This window comes from Ischnura elegans, chromosome 12 (genome assembly GCF_921293095.1).
Source record: "Ischnura elegans chromosome 12, ioIscEleg1.1, whole genome shotgun sequence".
NCBI classification, from domain to species: Eukaryota; Metazoa; Arthropoda; class Insecta; order Odonata; family Coenagrionidae; genus Ischnura; species Ischnura elegans.
The window spans coordinates 74,937,786-74,961,200 of NC_060257.1; the positions used below are offsets into that span (position 1 = coordinate 74,937,786).

The 23,415-nt window shown below is 39.5% G+C and overlaps 1 long non-coding RNA gene across 1 annotated transcript in view; it reads left to right on the forward strand.

Moving 5' to 3' along the window:
• Positions 1-252: 252 nt before the first annotated feature.
• Positions 253-23,415, forward strand: part of LOC124169426 — a 313,573-nt gene continuing 290,410 nt past the window's right edge. The window contains exon 1 of the long non-coding RNA XR_006867128.1: positions 253-989. This is a non-coding gene — a long non-coding RNA (uncharacterized LOC124169426). The remainder of the gene's footprint in view (positions 990-23,415) is intronic.

Here is a 23,415-nt window from a genome sequence, read left to right on the forward strand (position 1 = left end):
TATTCCCCCCTCCACATTCTCTCTCCCCTCTTTGGCTCTTCTCCCTATCCCTTCCCCCTACATCAACAATCTCCCCCTACCTCCCCTCCTACATCCTACCCCTTCCACCGTCGCATGGAAACCGCGAGATACCCCCTCCCCTACCGTCTCCCGACCTCCCCCACCCTTCTCCGCTCCTACCCCTCCCGCCGTCTTCGCCGCAGAGCTGAGAGCTATCCCAAACCATACCCTCAAAAGCCCCACACAGTTCGACCGTGCCCGTGGATACGGGTGCATCGCGTTTGCGCGCGTCAGGTGTTTCCATCCGTCTTGTGTTAACGTGCCCGTAGATATAAAAAAATAAGAACGTATCACTACCCCCGTGCATGTATCGTGAATACCTTTCACGTATCACCTGTTAGCCCCTTGAATATATCCCTTATCATTATACGCTAAAGCGCGAACGGTGATTGGCCTACAATTTCATACATCACGATAGAGACGTTAGTCATTTGATTATTTGTTTATCAGCTCTCCCTATGCATCACCAACAGTGATTCGGTGACATGAGTGCTTCGTCATTATTTTAAAGTGTGCCGTGATAGTGTTTGTGCTACGAAAAAACCCATAGTTCACACCCCTCTTTGGGGTGACGTGAGGTATATTTGGTTCGAAGGGAATCAGCGAACTGCAATACGTGGTTTAATATATCTGATTCTATCCTTGAAATAAGGGAATAAAATTGAAGTGAGTGATGTGAAAAAGATGATTGTTTTAGAGGAGCCAGGATATTTTACGTGAATATAAGGGGCCCTAACAGCGGCCCGGTGATTTTCCTGGGAACCCTCTTGCTTCAGTGGTGGTGTTTGGGATTGTTTTCCTCGAAGGAAACTAGTGTTTTTCTCTCCCCCCCCCCTTGTTGGATAGCTGCATTTGTCGAGCGAGTGTGGGCCGGCCTGGGCCCGCTGACCCCGAGGGGCTTCGCCGGGATTTCTTCCCTCGACTATCCGGTGAGTACTTACACGACCCGTGTCATTCGTCGTGACTTTCACCCACGAAGCAAAGGGGGGCGTGGAGTTCACGTAGTAGACGCGGTTGTGGAGGAGTCATTCCGTCTGGTGTGTAGGTGGCAGTAGTAAAAACAATGTTTTATCAGGCGTATTTTTTAGGCACCTGTGGATCGATAGTGAAGGAATTAGGAAGTGGAGCTTCAAGTGTACCTGTTTAAGGTACCGACAGTAGTTACTAATTGTTGCTCATGTGTACTAGGATACTTACTGATTACACGCGTGAATACACGGAGTACTCGCATGATTACTTCAGTTTCTTGCATTTATATAGCAGTAGTAATCACTAATTGTTGCTCAAGTGTACTTTGATACTTAGTGATTACTCGCGTGAATACATGGTGTACCCGCATGATTTGTTCAGTTTCTTGCATCTTTACAGCGATTACCTCCGTGGTTTCAAGGTAAACTCCTCGTCTGTTACTTCAGGGATCGCGGGTTCGAATCCCGCTTGTGTGGATTATCTGCTATCCAGGAAATAGTTGTATGTGTATTTTTATCAATTCAATTGTTAGAAAGCGTTGTATAGTCTTAATTAGGTTGATAAGTATCTAATGAGGAAATTATTATTAATACCCAGGCGCATACAATTGTAACTAATGCCTCGGAAAATACACAGTGAAAACAATTGAGTAAATGTACCTCGATGAATACATGTACCTGGAACCTGGTTGCCATGGTATCCGTCTGATTATTCCATCGTTACTCATTGGAGTACTTGCTCAGTAATCTTTCGGTGGCTCGAAAAGCAATGAGTGGATTACTTTAGGCTTAACCCCAGGTTTTTGGGAGGGAAGACAAGTGTCGATAACGAAGTTGTCTTCTCGGGTTTTGAACTGGGTATTATCGCTCGACTAAATCGACGTTTCGATGACGTAGTGACTGACTACATTCAGGTTGATTTTAGTTCCCTGTTCGCCCTAGAAGATTGTGAAAACCTCACGACACTTCGGTTCTTTTCAGGTATATCACTTCGTTGATAGCCCGAGTCTATTGATGAGTATTCTCAGATAAACCGGAGAAGTGGCTATATTCTTGTGCTCAAGTATTTATGACCCTCCTTTGGGGTGAAAATATGAAGAGGTCGCATTATCCTGTCTTGATTGGTCACATTTTGTCTCCTTTTTCGCGAGATTCTGCTGCTTAAAAACTTACGTTATCATTTTAAACTTTTCGTGGTGCTCAGACTAGAAGTTTTTAAATTTTCAACCGTTTTATATTGTGTGTGTTTCATAACACGCCCAAGAATTGAAGTAAAAGATTAAGGAATAATAATGCCAGTTGATATTAACCAGTAATAAACTAGAATTACAATAGACGTGAGATATATTGTAATGACTGGCAGTGGATGCAGCATGAAAAACAGCAAAACGGTATCAAATAACTAAATCAGTGTAGATGAAGTGTAATTTATATAGAATATGTGACATTATGACTTTTTAGCTTAGCATTTATAACCAGGTAAAACTAATAGTCTTGGAATTAAAAAGATGAAAACCATGAAATACTCTATAAAACAGTGATAAATAAAGATTACTGTTCACGTAAATAAATGAAACAATTCTGTACATTGTGAGAAAGTCATCCTGTTCCTAAAGAAGACATCCTTCTCCTAAAAGAAAGAAATCCTGTTCTTCCTATAATTTAATCTAATTGAATTTGAAATTATTTGGGATTAGCCTGCCGTGCAAGATAGTCCTGGCATTCATTTTTTAAGTTCAGTCCATGTCTGTTTGGGCGATATTCATGTTTATGTAACGGTTGCGTACTCTTAGCGTGTCAGGTGTGTGCAATCATTTATCACATCCGTTCTTTTCGGAAAAGGACGCAAATGGATCCCTGTGGTCATCTGCAGTGCTTCAATGGAGCGATTTCCTCTTTTAATGACACTCTTGATGGGTTAATCGCGTGGCTACACCTTTCTTGGGTGGCGGCAGTTATTTTTCACGCGCGAAATCAGTGGAAAAGAGTCACATTTCTCTTGTTTATTGGAGTACTTGTGTCAGGAATTTCACCGCAGTTCACACCTAATGGCTGTTAGCCATGCCATCATAATTTCTTCTCAATGCAAATGAAGAATATCGGAGGGTCTTGGGTGCTGAATTAATCCTATGAGGGAAGTGGACAGTTTTTACCAGCACAAGCTGATTACTGCATTGATTACTGCATTGATCATTTATTAGTTGACCATTTAAAGCTAGCGAAATTGATGAATCATACCCTATCTTATATCGCCAATTTTGTTTTACTTAATTACTAGGCTTATCAGTGAGGATTTTATTACCACTGCAATCCATTGGAACAGTTGGATAACTTGGACGATTTCTAGCAAAACCTAGCATTTGGTAGTGGCTACTTAAAAAGTTGTGTCAACCACCAATCATTTAAAGTTCATGCAAAAATAATGAAAGCTTTTGTTTATTGACCATTTCGTGGGTCATAGAAGAGTAATGTGTGAAAATAATTTCCCCAACTTTGCTAACTAAATCTGGCCTATACCTTACTCTATGCTCCAGTGAAGATTCCCACCCTACTCGCCTAGTATATTTGTTGGAAACGCTGCACTTTTTTTCGTACCAACTTATCACGAATTTGGCCGCCCTGCGCTGTAGTAATTGATTCCAAATAGCAGTCCAACTCACTGGAAGGGTGCATTATCCCAATCTTAGGTTTTCAATACTATAAACTAAAGAAAGGTCCAAGAAAATTTACTTGAATTTCAAGAACGTCTGAGAAATAATCTCAGAATTTAGGAAGTAAATGTAACGTGTACTTTACGCTCCTGTAAAAATTCCCATACTCACTCGCCTAATATATATTATTGGAAACGCTGCCCTTAACATCGTAAAAACTCATCTCAAATATTGAGTACAGCATATCAGTCCTACTTCATAAGGGTCCCACAAGCATGCATCATACTCCAAGTGAGACCTACTAGAGTCAGGTAGCTTATCTCTCTAGCCTTTCTATGGCTTCTACCGAGCATTATTTTTACAAATCCCAGTTTACATTTTGCTTTCCCTAATACTTCGCGTGTGTGTTAACCCCACGGAAGATCCCGAGTAACGGCGACCCCTATGTGTTTCACGAACTCGGCATTCGATAGTTGAATCCTGTCAGCGATGCCACTCTTTCTTGAAGAGATATTAGATAGATGGTTCCACATTTTATCCCTCTTTCGTTTGTAGAATGTCTGTTTGTCTGCTTTTTGTGTAGTCACACTTTAACGTCTATCTCAGTCGCACCAATTGCTACAAGGATGCGGTTTGCTGCATTCGACGCAAAATCTCCGCACGCACATTTTAGACTTGGTCCCAGCACTGTAGCTCGACATGACGTAAATTTGCGGGAAAAAACGTGCAAAAACGGACCAAAAACAGCCTGCCCGCAAAACGGGAGACAAACAGTGGCAAGCCACAATTAATACCTGTCTACCCACTGCAGCTGTTCTCCTTTGCAAAACTCTAGCAACAAGCAACAGGTGTAACACTATGATAGGCAACAGCGCCACAACAATAGGCGACGAGTCAACGACCGGTAGCGCAACAGAGTCAACCAGGCTGTGGAACAGCCAAGTTGGCAATACTTGTTGCAAAAGTGTTGTACACACGAATATTGGAAAAAAGATCCTAAAGTCTTGCCTCTAAATATGTTGCCACTGACCGCGCATTTAAATGGGTTTACAAAAGTCACCACTCGCGTCGCTGACGGACAAATTGATCCGTGTTTCACTGGGAAATAATATAATAATGAGAGATAGGTGAAAATAGTATTTTAATTTTAAAGCACCTACAATTACAGCTTATAGGATTTTGTCGCATTTATTTTTTTCTTTATTTTCTTAATGTAGGGCTAGTAGTTGACGACAAAGAGTGATGAAACACAATCATTGAAAAAATACGGGATCTTTCAAATAATTATGGAGTATATAAATAATAAATTAAGGAATAAGACAAAGTAAATAATTAAAATTGATATTAGTAGCCTGAATACCATTTACGCTAGTTGAACATCAACATTGAACACGTTTCAAAACTTTCTTCCTTCAACCGGTTAAGTCTGTCCAGTGGCGCAGCAAGGGGCAAGTTAAGCACTAGATTTACGAATTTTGCCGCCGAAAAGGCATATTTGCGGTATAAATATCATAAAACTACAGTCATCGCGCCTATATCGCATTTATTCGCGTGTATCGCATCAATATCGCATATGCGATTTTCACGTATAAATAGTAATTATATATTAGGGGCGTTAACAGAAATTTACATTCATGATGATGTGATTTATCAAATTCATATCTTTTCAATGCTATTCCTCGCATTTGCGAAGATGCAAATATTGGAAAAAAAGTTGATCGCATAGCACTCATCACCGCGCCGCGGACATTTTTGAAAACCGAATATAAATACGACTGAAGTGTCAACAGAGAGCAGCCTTCTATGGGATCGAATCAGGCATCTTTGCAGTGACGGATCTATGGTGGCGGTCTAAGGGGGTTATAGCCCCCCCCATTGGGCCGAAACACACACTAGATAAATTGGAAGTGTTTGAGGGTTACCACTGTGTACAGAAGTATTTAGCTATATTTTCCTACATATCTACCTACTTTTACGAATTGAAATACAAATTAGCTCTAAAATTAGGTACTATTTTACACAGCACTGAAGGAACAAGTGACTTTGTACGCAGTCACGCGCACGGGTGCAAAGTTAAATACACCAAAGGATGAAGTTCGCCATGAAAAAATATTTGACAGTCAAATATTTTTTCATGGCGAACTTCATCCTTTGGTGTATTTAACTATTTTACACGTTTTTGGCATGCTAAATACCTTTTTGATACGATCCTAGCGGGAGTGTTACATCATCAGTTCGAAAAACCTAGCGCTGGATGCTGCTAAAGCGGTGAAAGTAGGTAGGTTGTGTTTGTATCCCCTCCGTTTAGCTGGTGAAATGTTCCCCCACCATTCTCCGGTCGTTTATGAATCGGTTCCAAGGACGCCTGTATATTCTTCTTTTAACCAGTCGGTCCTTCCCTCAACCTCCCCCACTCCCTCGCTCTCGCTACGACGACATCGCAAATATACTTCCCCACTCCACCACCATCAACACTTTCCTTGCCCACTCCCCCACTCCCAAATAACCTTCGGCGCCCGCACCGTGAGCCAAATGGACGCATCGTCGACAGTTGTCTGTTTAATATCGTAACAGGCCGAAGCTGGTGGTCGTCAGATGTTTGAAAATAGTCCATCAGTAAAGTTATCCTTCATTATCTACCATATCTGTATTTGAGTTTTCCGGCCTTGGTGGCGGCGGGGTAACGTCCTCGCCTGCCTAACAAGAGGTCGCGGGTTCGAGTTCCGCCTGGGCAGGTTTCCTTTGTCCAGGGTATGGTTTGTAGTGTACGTTTAATTGTTAAATTTGTTGAATACCTCGATGCAAAATGGCTCAATATGAGCTGTATTCGGTGGTTTGAGAATAGAAGAAAATATAATGAATAAAAAATAAAAATAGTAATATTTAGTCAATTTTTTGCGGGGTGTCTGCAGTTTGGTGAAAGAATTCTTCCTTTTAGAATCTTGGTTTGATAAACGCGAATGAAATTTTCATAAAAATTTCAAAATACGCTGGTAATATTATATCTTATAAATGGCGTCCAAAAAATAGCATTCCTGTTCTATATTTTCTAATAATACAAACTTATTTCGCCGGGACTATTTTTATTTGCCCGACTACTACATACCTCAAATTCATTCATATAGCTGATTTCTTCACCGTGTAGACACCAAGTGTGTTGTAACTGGGCGAAATAATGTCCAATGTCAAAACTCTGGGAGGTAAAGTACCGGTAACGATGAATTCCAATTAAATTAACTGGTATGAGCTGCAAAGGTTTTTGTCAAAATGACATTTTTTCTAACAAAAAATAAAATATTTTTCATAGAATTATACAGCAAGAACCAGTGTGAAAATGCGGATTTTGAAATGCAAATATTAAAAAAAAAAACCTACAGGAATGCTACTTTTTTGGACAGTGGCAGGGTATAAAAGAACAGTATGTTTTGAAATTTTCATTAAAATTACGATTTAGGTGTAATTATGATAATAAGAGAGTAATAAAAGGAACAAAAAGAAATAAATTTATACTTTCGTACAACTGAATGTTGTATTTTATACTGACTTATTTCTAAATTGCTAATTTATGAATACTTTCCATTCGAACGAGTAGAAAGATCATTGAAACACTGAATTTGGACTTTCTCATCGCCGAAATGTGTTTTATTGTAATTTCGAGATTTACAAGAAACGACGTTTTGAATTTATTTCATATTTTGAGCCTATATTGTGGAAGTTTGATATTTTGAGCCTATGTTGTGGAAATGTTCCTGGAAGTAAGTTCCTCCTTACTTCCAGGAACATTTACTTCGTAACATGTAATAAAAATGGTCAAATGAAAAATAATGTAATCTCACTAATCAAATGCCTACGCCCTGACGTTCTGTTCTCAGGTAGAGCGGTTCACCGCTTTTCTGCTCCTCCTTGGTCTTGTGCGTGGACCTCGCGTGGTTCTTTGTTAATTACGCTCTTGTGAGCTATTCTTTCCTTCAATGAAAGATCCGCCCTGAACGAGTACATCTACATCCACATAACACTCTGCGAGCCACCTCTAGGGTTTTTGGCAGGGGGTGATGCGGCAGCATGCGGCATGCGATAGGGTAGTTTCCTTCATCAAAGAAAACGAAAGACATTGATTGCGATTCGTTACCCACCATTAGTGTATTCATAATATACAAATTATTTGGTTTTAGAAATCACAGATTAGACGAATGTTAATGGTCAATTTTAACCCCCTTTGAAAAAGGCCAGATTGGCGCCCACATGATGCCACTCCACGTGACGTCACAGGGACCTAGATTCTCTACGAGTAGATAGGAGTTTTACATCGTCTGAGATTACCAATGTATGCATGAGGCACAGAGCTCAGGGACACATGTCTTAATAATCACCTGTAAAAACTGGCTAAGGTCTGTAAGTTTCCTTCGTTTGGTAAGGTATTAATAATCCTTATTTAAGCCAAGCGCTACCAGCCAGCATGGTACTCTGCTACCTGCTAGCATCCTGCGTCGTATCATCGCTCAGAGCCTCGCCCCAAGGTCACCTCAGTTACGGCAGCGGGAACCAGAACGACGTCACACGGAGTTTTTCCCGGCATTCATACTTACCCGTCGCGTTTTCACGCGCTTGAAAATTTTCACTTTTCATTTAATCGCGAAAAATAGATATAATCTTTTAAAAATCTAAAATCGTGAAATATGCACTCGGGATTAATAATCTTTCGATTTAGGCAAATAAAAAAAATAGGAAACCACTCTATTGGACTCCCACATGCACATCGCACGGTCCAAAAAACTTCACCCGTATTAACAAATTATTCTATCAAATGCAATTGGAAATAATAATTCGGAAACATGCATTCAGTTAAGTATCATATATAAGCTAGTAGACTCCACTACAAGTCATCTAATCTATTTATGAGTTCTAACGCTGCCGTTATAATCTCTTATTGATCGTGGAAAAAATACGCTCTGAATCTGTCTGTCCTACAGTCTATCTCTCTTATTTTATTTATATGATCTGATCTTCCGTATTACGTTGGCACTCCTAAGATATGGCTAACTTCGTTAGTAAAGACACTGCTCTTAAATTTATCTAAAACGTTTGGTCTTTTTCAATCTACAGTCTGACAGAGATTCCCATCCGAGTTTATCTAAGAGGTCAGTTAGACTAACAAGGCTATCGTAACGACTTTTCATGTACCTGTCAGCTCTTCTTTGCACGCGTTCTCTGTTATAAAGCCTTTTTTATGAGGGTCCCAAATACTGGCAGCGTATTCTAAATGGGGTCTAACGAGGGAGAAGTAACTAATTTCTCTCACTTTGTCGTCACACTTTCCTAATATTCTTTTAACAAAACCCATTTTAAGATTAGATTGACCTGTTATTTCCCGAATATGTTTATTTTACGATATATCATAATTGAGTCTAGCTCCTAGATATTTCACAGATTCAACTGTCTTTAATTAATGAACCAGATCTTTAATGACGCCACCCACTCATGAAAAATGGGGGTCCATTTTACCTTCTCTTATTTTTTAAGCTTCTGAGATAATGGCTGAACGTGGAAATGTTTTTTTGCCGTAACTTATCTTTCCATTACATCTGCCGAATTCTTTTAAAAAATCGCCATTATTTCGGGCCTTAATGAGAGACCCTTTAATACAATTCAGCGGTTTCAAAATATTTATTTGAGCTTGGTGCGCACCGCACTTTATCAAAGTAGTTCCGGCTTCGTTACATTTCCGCTTCCGGCAGATCCATGACTTGAAGTCTCCTTCCTCATTATGTGCTGCAAAAATAAACCGCTCATGCCAACGAGAAGATGAATCGCTTTTTAAATGGTCTGCGATGCGAAAATTCGGAGAGTCTATGTTAGTTTCACCCTTTACAAAAGCAGGCCTCACCACCTAAAGGAAGTGTTCGACCTAATAAGCTGATTGACGGGAATAAATTGCTTGTCTCTTGGAGGCCTTTTAATAACTTCATGCATTGCATTCTTGGTCAATAATAAAGGGGAGACGCGGATAAGTAGAACTTGGCACTCATCCATCTCGCGACACTGAAAGGCCTTACTGTCCATACCGAAAGCATGCCCTTCAAGCTATTTTTCATAATATTGGCACCATCACTTTTGTTGTTACATTGAGCATTGATATATATGGTTGAAATTTTTAAAACTTTCTCGTTAAATATAAATTTAGTGCATTAACTTAAGGATTGCCATTTTTAAAAACATTTCAAAGAAGGAAAACATAGTTTGACTTGCTGCTGGCCCGTGACTTTGACCAATATGATAAATATTGGTTTTTGAGAGTACATTTTATCCGTAAGCTCACTTGATTTTTCCTGTTATCCAATGTAATTACTTTTTTACGAATTAATTGCTCCTTCAAAGAAATTTTGCGATCTCTCTAGTCACATTAAAAGTTTTACAATTCGGCATAGTAATTTGTGCAACAGATAATGTCACATTCGTACCTAGTGATGGATTAATTGTGGATTTATATAAATTCGAAATATCTACTTTGTATTTTAGGGGAATCAAATAGTACATAGAATATCATGGAAGGTGCGAAACATCCACAGAGAAAAAATCATTCGCCTTGACCGGGATTCGAACCCGGATCCCTCGATTTCCGCTCGATGAATGACGCCTCGGTAGCTTAACTGGCTAAAGCACTCGGCCGGAAATCGAGGGATCCGGGTTCGAATCCCGGTCAAGGCGAATGATTTTTTCTCTGTGGATGTTTCGCACAATTGTGCATTGCGGGTGACTCCCGTAAAAAGTTATCACCGTGGCTAGTCCCGGTATACTAAAAATCATGGAAGGTCTTTTATAAGAAGTGAAAGAAAATTGTTTTCCCTAGTTCGCGTCTTGAGTAGCTTCAGTATTAGCAGGTTGCTAGTACTATAGTAGATTATAATACTGGGAACCCACTTAGGAACGTCAACAGAATACGGTCTTTGGGAAAGTCTCTTACGAACCCTTCATCTGGTCAAGTCCTTGGAGTCTGTTGACATTTTTACGTGGGTGCCGTGTATTATAATCAGGATTTACTCAGCCTAGAGGTTCGTGCCTCTATTAGTTTCTGGCATAGAAGAGCTGATGCGGTGGGAAACCTGAATGAACTAATACCATTGTACTCCTATGAATGAGCTAATACCATTCCTATCACTGCCTCACACACCTTTGTCTAAGATGTAATGTTTCCACTGGGATAAGTGAAAAGTGTTCTCAGTATATGCCATAGAAATGTGAAAGATATAAGCTACTTGATTGTATTAAGGCCTCACTTGGAGTATGTTGCAAACGTGTGGGACCCTTATGAAGTAGAACTGATAGCTGAATCAATGGAGTACAGCACAGAGCGTCAAGATTCGTGATGAATTGTTACGATAAAAAATGCAGCGTTTCCAATATGTTAGGTGAGTTAGGATGGGAATATTTACTGGAGCGTAGAGCAAAGTATAGTCTAAAATAACTTTGTAAATTCGGAGAAGAGTTTTTTTTTAGAATACGAGTAAAATATCCTTTTTTTACCTGAATGCCATGGCAGACGTGACCACGAGAAGAAAATTAAGGAAAAATACTTAAAATAGAGAGATTTAAAATGTCATTTTATTCTAGACGACTCATTGCACGTTTATATTTTTCTATTGTTTTATCCGTGCATGGATTTACAATAGGGATTGCTATCTATTGGCAACAGCTAGTGCAATAATTTGCATGTATTTTTAATTATTATTCGCAATATTTTTTGCTCGTGTATTGTGAATGTGGGTATTGTTTTGCATGCTGGTGATAGGGCCCCCCGTGCCAAACGCCCCAGAAGTTGCTCGCAGGCTAATATGTAGTTCTCTAAGGGTAGAATGCTAACACTTGGGGTAAAAGGAAAGCTTGTCTTCCCCTTAAGAAATATCGACTACATCCGGCAGACCGGAGAAATAGAAGGGATATTGCATGGAAAACGAACTACATCGTAATTTCATTCTCGTATCTTGATCGCTTTTCCCATTCTAATATTTTTAGCCAAACACCTAGGCATAGGCGGATCTAGGGGGAGGGGGTGCACAGGGGCACGTGCCACCCCAGACCCTTAAAAATCCTGCGGTCCCATTATCATTGCGCTCGTTTTGTATTACGAGGTATCTTTGTGCCCCCCTAGAACGAAATCCTGGATACGGCCTTGCTTGTGCCCCTCCAGAAAGAAATCCTGGATCCGCCCCTGCACCTAAGCGTTATCAAGTAAAAGCTAATGGCTCCTTCAACCCAATTTCTTGTTACCGGAAAGTCTGGAGTATTTAATTTTACCTTCCTGTTACGCCATACTTGGATTCGCTTAATCTTTTTGATGTGAAAAGTAATTTGTTCAATTTTTTTCGTAGGTAATGTAAATAAATGGACACGGGATAATTTATAATTCCTATGCGTTGCTTGCTATTTGCTTAACTCTGGGAGAAGATATTTAGTTTTTATCAGTCTTGAGAGCCTCTTACACCTTCGTCTTTCCTTCGTCAAGGAGATTTTTGGTTGTGCCTGAGGGCTCTATCTGTATTCTATTCCATTAATCTCGAAAATCCCAAATACATCTCCTTTTCTGACGAAACTTTAAACATGCATGAGGTATTGATCATATTCATATACTGCCTCCGGCTGTATTTCGGGATGGAGAGATGATAAGAAACGGGTTATTATCATTACGAAAAGAGATACTGCGGGCAGATTATGTATTTCAAAGGCCTCAATCGTAAACCTTGTTCACAGCTGCTTAAATTGACATCATTATGGAGTGGTAAATTCAAAAAAGAGCGTCTGTTAATTAATTAAAAGCAAATTTAATCATCGTTTTAACTACACAGCAAATTAACGTCAACGCCGACTTAAGATAGTTATTGCAAGTAATTATTATTATTACTATCATCAAGAACGATAGTTTTTTTTTTACTTATCTTCACCTCGCCGAAAATAGCACACTTAGGGCCTTTACACCAGGGGATTCTCAAATTAATAATGATGGACAGTCACAAACACCAATAGTCTGAACATGGGCAACCCACCCAGGCTGGACTTGAACCCGTGACCTTCGGTGAAAAGTCGACGACTTTACACAGCTGCCAACGAGGCCGCTACTTGCCTTTTGTTAATACTTTTGTTGTTATCGCAATTCTTTTCGCTGCTTTTTCTAAAAACTTAAATTGACGTCAACATACACCGGGGTTTTAGAACACCAGCCGTTGGCAAATAAAAAGTAAATGCTTCAAAGTTCCGCCTAGAATTTTATTTCTTTATCCATCTCAATTACACCCGAAAGCAGCACAATGAGACTTTTACATAGGGAGGTTTAGCAATCAACAACAGACAATCTAACACAACCATGTCCTGGACGGGGCAACTTATCCCGGCGAGACTCAAACCCACGACCTTCGGTATGTTAGGCGAGGACTTATCCCCGCCGCCACGGAATTATTACGAATAGCAGCGTTGCTCGGAGAAAAAATAATTCCCATATCTATCTGTTTGGGATAATATCCCTCTTAATTTATCGCTTCTGTCGGACTTGAAAATATTGTTGGGTTTTTATATGATGTTCTCCGTGTCACTCTGAAAGATATCTATTATAAATTTCTCTGGCAATCCAAGCCAGGGAAATTCTAAGGGGGGGCACAAGCAAGGCCGTATCCAGGATTTTGTTCTGCAAGGGCTCAAGGATACCTCATTATACGAAACGAATGCAGTGATAATGGGACCGTATTAAAAATCTTGCTTATATTTAAGGGTCGGGGGGAGGGGAGACTATCAACGATAAGACTATCAACGATGGTAATAGATGTGCTATCAGTGTAATCAATCGCTGAACTTGCTATGTCAAACAGAAGCATATAATTTTTTTCTTTTTTTTCCTTCTTCTGGTTTGGGTTTGTTGGACCTTGTTTTCCTTTTCGGAATCTAACTAGTTTTAAGCCTCTGCATGGATGTTTATCCACTTAATAGTTTTTTTGTTTTTGCATGGTTGGAGCCAGTGGCGCACCGAGGGGGATAAACCCCCCCACCCAGAGCTCAGAGAAATTTTTAAATTTAATCCATTTTACTTAATTTGTATCAGTATCACTTATAGAATAGTGTTAGGATTAATGAAATATCCCTCAGAAAGCCGTAAAACTCGCCATTTTGAACCATTATTCTTAAAAAATTTCTGGAGGAGGGCTCCCGCAACTCCTACTTACCCTGGCGGGTATGCAATAGCCCAACACATGTAAGTATTAGTTTCGCCTGAAACCCCTCTAGCCTTAATTCTTAGCTGCACCCCTGGTTGGAGCAGTTGCATTGGAGCATTGCATGATCGGTGAGAGCTCAAACCGCCTGCATGTATGTGCGTATGTAATGGCTTTCATTTCGATGTCTAGGAAGACTTAGCGTATTGCATGGTGCATTTTGGTGTCTCCTGCCAAACACTCTTGAGGGAGTGGCGGAGCCAGGAATTTCGGGATGGGGGGAGGTCCAAAACTTTTGAGGAAAATTTTTGTGAAATAGGATGGTAAAGAGAGGGTTTTAAACTAATTTTTATAATCGAAAAAACGTAATTTTTGCAAAGATATCCCTTGTAAATTTTTCAACATTTCGTTTTCTTTTACGATGAAACAAATTAATTGTGTTTTTATATTTCGAGGGGGGGTTCGGACCCCCCCTCGCTACTCCACTACATTGAGGTGGCTCGTAGAGCATTATGTAGACGTAGAAGTAAATTCTATACCCTTTTATTTTTCTAAAATCGTTTCCTTTCTGAAGGATATTTCCAAAATTTGAAAGGAATTGATAGCATCGAAATAGAAATGAGAGAATCGGGATATAGTAAAATTTTTGAATCGACACATCGTTAGTATATGTGCGTTTCTTTCAGTGAGTCGAACGCGATCAATGTTTTTGTTTACGCTACCGACGCTTAGTGAGTTCACTCAACTGTTGCGAGAGCGCTGAGTAACTGATGTTTATTCTCGGTTGAAAAAGTGGTGACCCATTCGTAACGTGTTTACCACCAGTAGTGAGAAACCACCTTGTGTTCAGCTGAGTGCTTTTCGTAAGACTGTCAGCGCTTCCGTTGTTATTGTTTTGATAGTAGTTACTTAGAGACAGTTTTCAGATGAAAGTCTATAAGTTGTCTAGCAATTGGTGCGGTAGTCATATTTTTAACCGATTCATTTTATTGGATCATACATAGTGTTTGCGTTAGATATTGAAAATTAAATGTATATAATACCTATGAGTTAAACAATATTTTGGTAACAAAATTACTCCCAGGCCTCGAATTTTGGGGTAATGAGGCGGAATTGCTTTGTAGCAGCTTATTTTTCTTGAAATATTGGCTCTACCGGTTTATTTTACTATGCCTAGAAAATCAGTTAATAAGAAAAGTTATAGCGAGTGTCAGGGGGTCTTCGTTCTATTTTGTTATTCATAGGATTTCGCTATATATCCATAGTAAAGAATTTTTCTATGTACACCACAGGATTGCTGGCTAATAGTCTGTAAATCGTCGATATTCAAGCAACGGACCTGTTAAAATTTCCCATAGGGACCAAAGAATTGTTCGTTTAAACGAGGATTTTGTATCATCCGTACTCGTAACATGCGGGTACCTTAACATCAATGGCTATCATAGGAAAATCCAAAGGACCGGAAACTCACCACATTATAGGTGGCATTTCGTCACACGCGTGATCGTTATTAGCGAGTTTTACTGTATTTTTTTCAGACATGTTATGCATAATCAACTCGTTGCTCCTTTTTTATTTTCTGAATTTGCTTTGGTTTAATTTCGCATAGTCCCCGAGTCGCAGGTGTGGGAAAAAACTCGCGGTCCTCAGAATATGCTGATTTTCGTCCTCCCTCCCGATGTGATTCACAACTAGGTGACTTCGAATCCGTCGCATCGAAGGACAGCGAGTTTTGACGGCGAAGAGGAAGATCTCGTTCGAATTGGATCTTACCAGTTTACCGAACCGGAAAAAGTGGTATTCCGGTGTGACGGAACGCGACGGATATATCGATAATAATATTCGGTAATATTTTCGAAGGAGTCGAATCTTGTTGGTTGGTTTACGCGGCGTTCTATACTCCTTCCCGTACTCATGTGTGACCAAGCGCAACAATGAGGTCTACAGTGGACCATGCAAGACGCTTCGTGCGTGAATTGGATGACATTTCCCCTTACAAATACAGCTATGTGAGGAGTGCGATTTTGATTCACACCTCTCTACTCACTTATGGAGTGTAATCAATTGTTTAAGATTCCGGATTCAAACCCCGTTGGTGGCATAGATTTTTCAGAGACAGTCCCATCACTTCTTGAGTGTTTTTCATGGAGGTTACTTCAAGTGCAACGCTTCGATGGACGTTAAACCGTAGTCCAATCGGTGCCCTTCGTAAGGATCTGAGTACTGTCTACGCCGTGTTTCTCTTCCGTCTAACGACTAAGGGCGTACGTATTTAAACTTATTTATTATCTAAAAAATTGTTCTGGACGGACATAGGAATTTCCGAAACTCAATAAGAGCGTAGAAATTATGATTTGCATAAAGAGATGTAGAAAATATGACCCGACCTGAAGGACGTTGGAATAAATTGATGTACTTTTTTAATGGCCGATGGTAATTACAGTTTTCATAAAACTCGAAAAAAAATATAATTCGGTACTCACCTTGGAAAGCATAACAATGGAGTCCTACAGTAAGATGGGGAGAAGAAAGACTTGATGAATACACTCAAAAAAGAATCGCTAAAGCTTCTTTGATATCTTTTAGACTCATCTTTTCAAAAGTTAATATTGGAAAGAGAATTTATGAGAGCGATTTTGGATGTAAATGAAGGAATCTAAGGCGATCAATGCAGAATATCGAAATAAGTGAAAGGGTAAAGATTGAGGGACCTTTTGTGAAAGGGAATTGCGTGGGCTTTGCCCAAACAAAAAAAAATCCCGGTATAAATGGCAGGTGATGGGCACGGAAGTGCTGGTTTTGTATGAGGGAACCAACCAAATTGAAATCTTAAGTTTGTTTCTGCAAACTACCGAGAAAATGAGTAGATTCATGTCTTGGAAAATATCTTAAAATTTTCCATTAATTTTGATTGAGGCATTGGTCTACAGACCCTTTAGGCTTAGCACTGCTTAATGTTTCGTAAGTTTTCTTTTACGAAACTTTCTTCCATCCTTTGGAGGCTGATGATATGATTTTTTTTAATACTTGTAGGAAAGTTTGTACATGGAATCAGATTGAACTACATATATATGAAAGAACATATCGTCTTTCTATATTCTAATATAAGACACGGTCTCCGACGTTACTTTGTGGAACTGCTTCATCATAAAATAAAAATACTTTCCACACTTCCACTTTCCACTCTATTCTATTCCACACTTTATTTTAGATAGTACGACCCGGGTTTCTGCATATCATGCAATCATCATGCTACCACCCTTATTATAGCATGACATGCAGAAACCCGGGTCGTTCTATTTCAAATAAAGTGTGGAATAGAACAAAGTATTTTTATTTTATGACTTCTATATTCGTTCGTAACTCACCGAAAATATACTTTCTTTGGTTAACTGTTGAACGCACGGATTCTGAAAGGATCACGCGTCAACTAAGTTTGTTTAAAGACACAATTTTTTACAGAGATTTGTAGAAAACATCATAGGATAGAGAGGGACTTCTGTAGCAGCTCGGAAATTATGTAAACAGTCGCTTTAAAGCTATTACTTTTGCTATTACGATAAAGCATTATTTAAGAAAGCATTTGCCGGCTTCGGTGGCGGTGGGTTAAAAGTCCTTTCCTGCCAAACAGGAGGTCGCGGGTTCAAGTCCCACCTGGGTAAGATACCCCCATTCAGGGCATGGTTATTTGTGAGTGTTAAACTGTTAACATGTTAATAACCCCGATGTAAAAGGCCGCATAGAGCTGTTTTCGGTGGTATGGAAATAAATAAAACAATATAAATAAAATACTTGTTAATGATCCTATCTTTGGTAATTATCCGTCTTATACATTAGCATGCAAGTTTCATTTACATAAATCACCTCTTGAAAGTGAGGTATTTACGTTCACTCCTTTAGAAAATATGCTATCTTCCAATTATCAAAAATGTCTGCGCTAAAGTGAGATTATTCCTCAACGAGAAAATTATTGTCCTACGGTTTTGAAAGATGTGTGTTTTTCATGGGTTGACAATGAGATACGTGTATGTAAACCGGTACAGGACGATTAATACTAATCTTTTGCACATTTCAAAAATAATTAAATAGTGAATTCAACCGATTCAGGCGTGATATTGTACAGTGGAAGTTCAACATTTTAAAATAAAATGTTATTGTACTTTTCTAAAAATATTTGTGGGAAAGTACAATTACATTTTATTATAATAGTTATCCAGTATACCTAATTTCTCTTGGATCACTCTCCGTATCATTTATATCTACATCTACATAATACTCGGCAAGCCGCCTAAAAGGCGTGTGGCAGGGGGTGTTGGGACACCAGCCGTCTACGCATAAAAAATGAATTGCTTAACGAAGTTGGGACTAGCATTTGGTCCGGGGGAAAAACGAATTACCATATCTATCCGTTTGGCAAAACATCTCTCTTAATTTATCGCTTCTATCGGACCTGGAAAGATAGTGTGGCTCTAATATTATGTTCTCCGTGTCGGTCTTAAAGATATCCATTCTTAATTGTTCAAGCAATCTAAGCTTAGCGCGCAGCCTCTGAGTCTCCAGCGGCTCCCATCCTAATTCGCTTAACATCTGCGTAACGCTGTCTGTACGCCCGTAGCAGTATCCAATATCCAGTATTCTTGTTCCCTTTCTCCTGGGGTTTGACCTCGGGGGTCGCGGTCCGATCGGGTACTTAAAGTGCTCTGCCAGTGAAAAACAGGGCACCCGTTTTTGGTCCATTCCCTTGACGTATAAGGTACGGTCACAGCTTCGCCATAAAGGAAAGGGAGAAGATCAGATCCCGTGTTTTATTGACCCCCCCCCCTCTAAGGTTTTAATGGCGTGGGCTGCTGTGCGGTGAGACAGAGACACATGGAGAAGGATACCCTTACACGTTCGCTTTTTCACGCCGTGCCTGCCTTGGTAGTCACTTCAACGGTGTCCGGCAGGAGGTGAGTTATGTTAACATGCGCAGGACTAAATTCAGACTTTCGGGCGGTTTGAAATAGGAAATTCGTAAGGTGATGGAAGTAGACTGCAGAACCGATAGATTTCAGATGATGTTTTTTTCCCGCGTACAATGAAGGACCACATAACTTTCGATAGTTAAATTCTAGGACAGCTTGATTCGGGCTAGATGTAATATGCTATGCATGTGTAGCAGTGACGACATGGCAAAATTAGCAGTGCCGGAACGCACTTTCCTAAACTCTTTTTTAAGTTAAATATTACTCTTTGTGTGTGCTTTTTTATTACAAGTTATTATTTACATTTTATTACATTATTTGTTTTGGTTACGAATGTATATCTTAGAAATTTTGAGACAACAAATTTAATAAAAGTGTTATTTGACAATGTTCGGCATTGTTATATCTTTTGATAACCAGAGCCATGTGTAGCCACTGATATGTGGTTAATAACTAATTATATTTGTAAATACCAACTATATGAATGACTTTTTGGTATTTTGAATTACTCATGCATGAATCACTTTCTGCACTAACTTTTCGTTTTCCTATTTCTAACTAGCGGTTTTATTTTCATGGTAGCATGTCTTCGAACTCAACAAGTTTCTGGTCTGACCGCGTGTCGTTGTTTTCTTGGCATGTGTCCGACGAACGAGGGCGTTACTGATTAAGGCAAGGATGATGGCTGCGTGCCTGGCGTGGAATTACTCCATGCCACACACCCTGGTGGTGGCTGGCACAGTACCACGTAGATGTAGGTGAAGTACCCTCAGCTTTAACCTCGCAATTAAGAAAAAGTATTTACTCGATCGGGTTATTACTCGCAATCAAAATCGGTGGTGATCGATACAATCCACATCTACATAATACCCTACGAGCCGCCTATAGGGTGTTTGGCAGCCGCATTTGGTTTCAATCACCAGCATGCAGCATGGAAGAGGATACCCTCATGCGCAACACAATTTATGTACAAGCCACTATATCCTATTTTTGAAGGCAATCTGCCTATGAAGCTAGAAAATAGGAAAAATGCTGTTAGAAATACTGGGTAAATTAAGAAGCATTCATAAAAAATACGTAAGTAAGCTACACTACCATTCACAAACCTTTTTCTATGTCCAAACACTCGTAGCGATATTTCCGTGTTATTAGCGTGATATCACTTAAATTACTACACTCATTAGCCAATAGAAAATTCACTCCCTCGACGACCCTACATTTTATTTTAATCACGATTATTACTGTGATTTCCAAGTTTTGTGAATATCATGTCAGTTTTCTGTCAGTATACTGGCATAAATCAGCATTTTCGGTATGCTTACCATCCTCGCTGTGAAATACATCTATTTTCAATCGCTCGAACAATATAAGCCTGAAATAAGATAATACAACAATCGGGGAGATAGAATTGCTAGCTCAATCGCTAAATTGAATATCGATGGCTAATTTCTAACAACACGTATCTCAAAAATAGTAACTTTTCAGGAGAGATAAGAAACGATTTATATTTTTAATTTTACACTGAAATTAAAAACCAAAAATTCATAAAACTGAAAAGGAAGCATACATTTGCGAATGAACAGTTGTTTTTTGCTTGAATTTTATTTTTTTAAATGTCATTACACCTTGTTTAAGATACTTGCCTCAAACCAGCCAAAATTTGAGATACCTACGTGTTGTTAGAACTTAGCCATCGATGTGATTTCGCAAATGGTAGCCATAGTTATCGCCCATTTAGCCAGTCCCCCATTCCCAATCACCCCAGAGGTCTCTGTCTGGGTATTCAGTGGTGGTAGATGCATACGTAGTGTGTGACTCATTCCTGCTGTCTCCCTGTTTTGGCTCGTGAGTCTTCTTCCCCACCCTCTGCTTGGGAGTATCCATCGCATTTGAAATGGTGAGCAGGTGTAGCACATCCCAACGTTCAGTCTCCAATCCTGCAGCTATATTCCTCCCCACGCGCAGCAAATCCAATGTACGAAAAACGTTTCGCATCAATACTGGAATTATTCGCCGTAGCTGATGCTGTAGTTTTATCATTTTTCTGGTATGCCTAGAACAAAATTAACTATATCATATTTCAATATGTGGTATTCCATTTTGAGGTTTCTTGTACGAATATCAATTACTAATACCTCTTATTTTTAAATTAAGCGTTCTAGGTAGGCGCGTAATGCGGAAATAATATAAATATAGCATTAAAATAAATAAAAATGATAATAATCAGATTATCCATGTATTATTTTCTTCTTCCCTCACTTAGCTAAGGTTACAATAATAAGATAAATAGATAAGAATTTACGCCTACTATTCGCCTACTACGATTATTCGTCGACACCCTGGTCGTTTTCTAAAAAAAAGAGGTGGTATAAGTAATAAACCACAAAATAGATTTCTTGACGATCTTATAGGGTAGCGTAGTAGCCTATCGGGTAAAGAATTTGGCTGCTGATCGAGGGGTTCCGGATTCAGAGCCCGGATAAATCCTCGAAGTTCCAGATGGCCCAGGGAAAGGAACCTGCCCCCCACCCTAAATGTGTGAAGTTCACACACCTATGGCCAGATCCGAGGTGAGCTCCACCCTCACCTAAGAAAATCAACCTTCGGATTGAATCAACGAGTGAGTGAGGCGGTGTAAAACATTTCTACATATCCCGTATTGCCCAAGGCGTTCTTCTGTTGCTATTATTAAGATGGAGTATTACAATATGCCACTTTCTGACCACTAAATGTTGTTATTAGTTTGCACATTGTAGTAATGGAGTGTAGTAGTTTTGTTTGCATATTTGCTAATGGTATTTCATTGTATTTCTTATATTGTTAACTTTGAAAAACAAAGTGGTAACAAAGCTTTCCAAAGTGCATTACATTCAGATTTTTTTATTCATAAAATGGTATAAATGTATATTTAATTTTTCAATTCTAAATTCCAAATTGTTCTAGTTCGTTGTATTTTCTCTCTGTGTTCTGCCGTCTCTATGTTCCATTCAACGCTTTCTTCGCAATTATATTCGCTTTCTCTTAGACACAAGTCTTATATACATTGACCAACAAGTATTAAATTTATAACCTTGCATGCGCACCAAATTTTTCGTTTCTGATATCTGAAATGCTCCTCTAAAACGTATTTAACTTTCTCATCAAACATTTGAAATTTTCAATAATTTAAGATGCCGTAGGCCGTTATTTTTCCTTTTTAATGAAACGTTGTTTTTATGAAAATGATATTTTTTAACTTAAATATTATTTTAAACTACAGAAAATCGTAGGCAAGTTCTCCGATTGGCCCTAAGTTTGCCTTGTTGCCGGATGCTTTGGACAATATATGGCTTCGAATGCTTTGCCTTCCGAAGATCGCGATTTATCCAAGTCATCTGGCAACAGGGCAAACTCGCGGCCAATCGGAGCGCTAAGCTCAAAGTTTCTGTAGTTTAAAAATGGTGCGTCCAGCTATCCAGCTAGGGCTCAAATTTCATGACACAATTGTTTATCCATCCTGTACCGTACGAGCGTGACGACAGGGCAAGGGTGATGTGACGGATCGAGCGATATGCTGCGTATGTATTTTATGCTCTTAATGTAGCTACCTAAAGAAGTATCCACTTCAGCATAATAGAGGGATATATAGGAGGAAAATCTCCTAAGGTATGCAAAGAGAGAAATACTTTAAAGGCAAGTAAAGAAGGACTCGGGGAAGAAGAAGATCAGTACTCTAAAAGCAATAACTTGGGAAAGGGAGAAATGGAAGGCTGCGGTGTACCAATCCTAGGATAGGAGCAGATGATGTTCTCTAGCTGTGGGAGTTTCCATCGTATTTGAAATGGTGAGCAGCTGCGTCGACCAGCGCTCTCTCCAATCCTGCTGCTATATTTCATTCCGTGCCCAGTAAACCGAGAGGACTACCTGCGTCCCTATGCGAAAGCGGTTCGAGGCAGTACTGGAATTATTCGAAGGGGATCTACATCTACATACCACCCGCAAGCCGCCGTTCACTTGCTCAGATTAATTTCTAGTCCCCACTCTTGGCTTCACTCATGAACGTGGTTTAAATCTGACGTTAATATTTCAAAGCCAGAGTGATCACTAATTTCGCGATAGATGACAGCGTTGCCAGCAAATAAACCTATTTTATTGCTAATTCGGGAGCAGTGGTCGTTTTGGTATGTTGTGAAGAAAAGGGGGCCGATAACGCTTCCTTGTTGAACACCTGATATCAATTTAACTATATCGGCGTTAATTCCATCAAGAACTACTTTTTGTTTGCGATCACTCAGAAAGTCGCGTATCCAGTTTACCACTCTTTCGTTTAATCCGCATGACTGTAATTTGTATAAAACTTTATTGCGAGGTTCCGTGTCGAAAGCTTTCTTAAAATCTAGAAATAGTGCGTCAACTTGTCTTTTCGATTCATTAGATTTGAGAACGTGGTGAAAAAATAACACAAGAAGTGGGACACCTGATTCAACTTTCACTACATTATAGCTAATTCCTGTCAAGAACTGACTCACAAGGATTGTCAGCCCAGTTGGAAAATAAACATAAATGCTTATATTAATATGCTCATACTGGCATGATATCG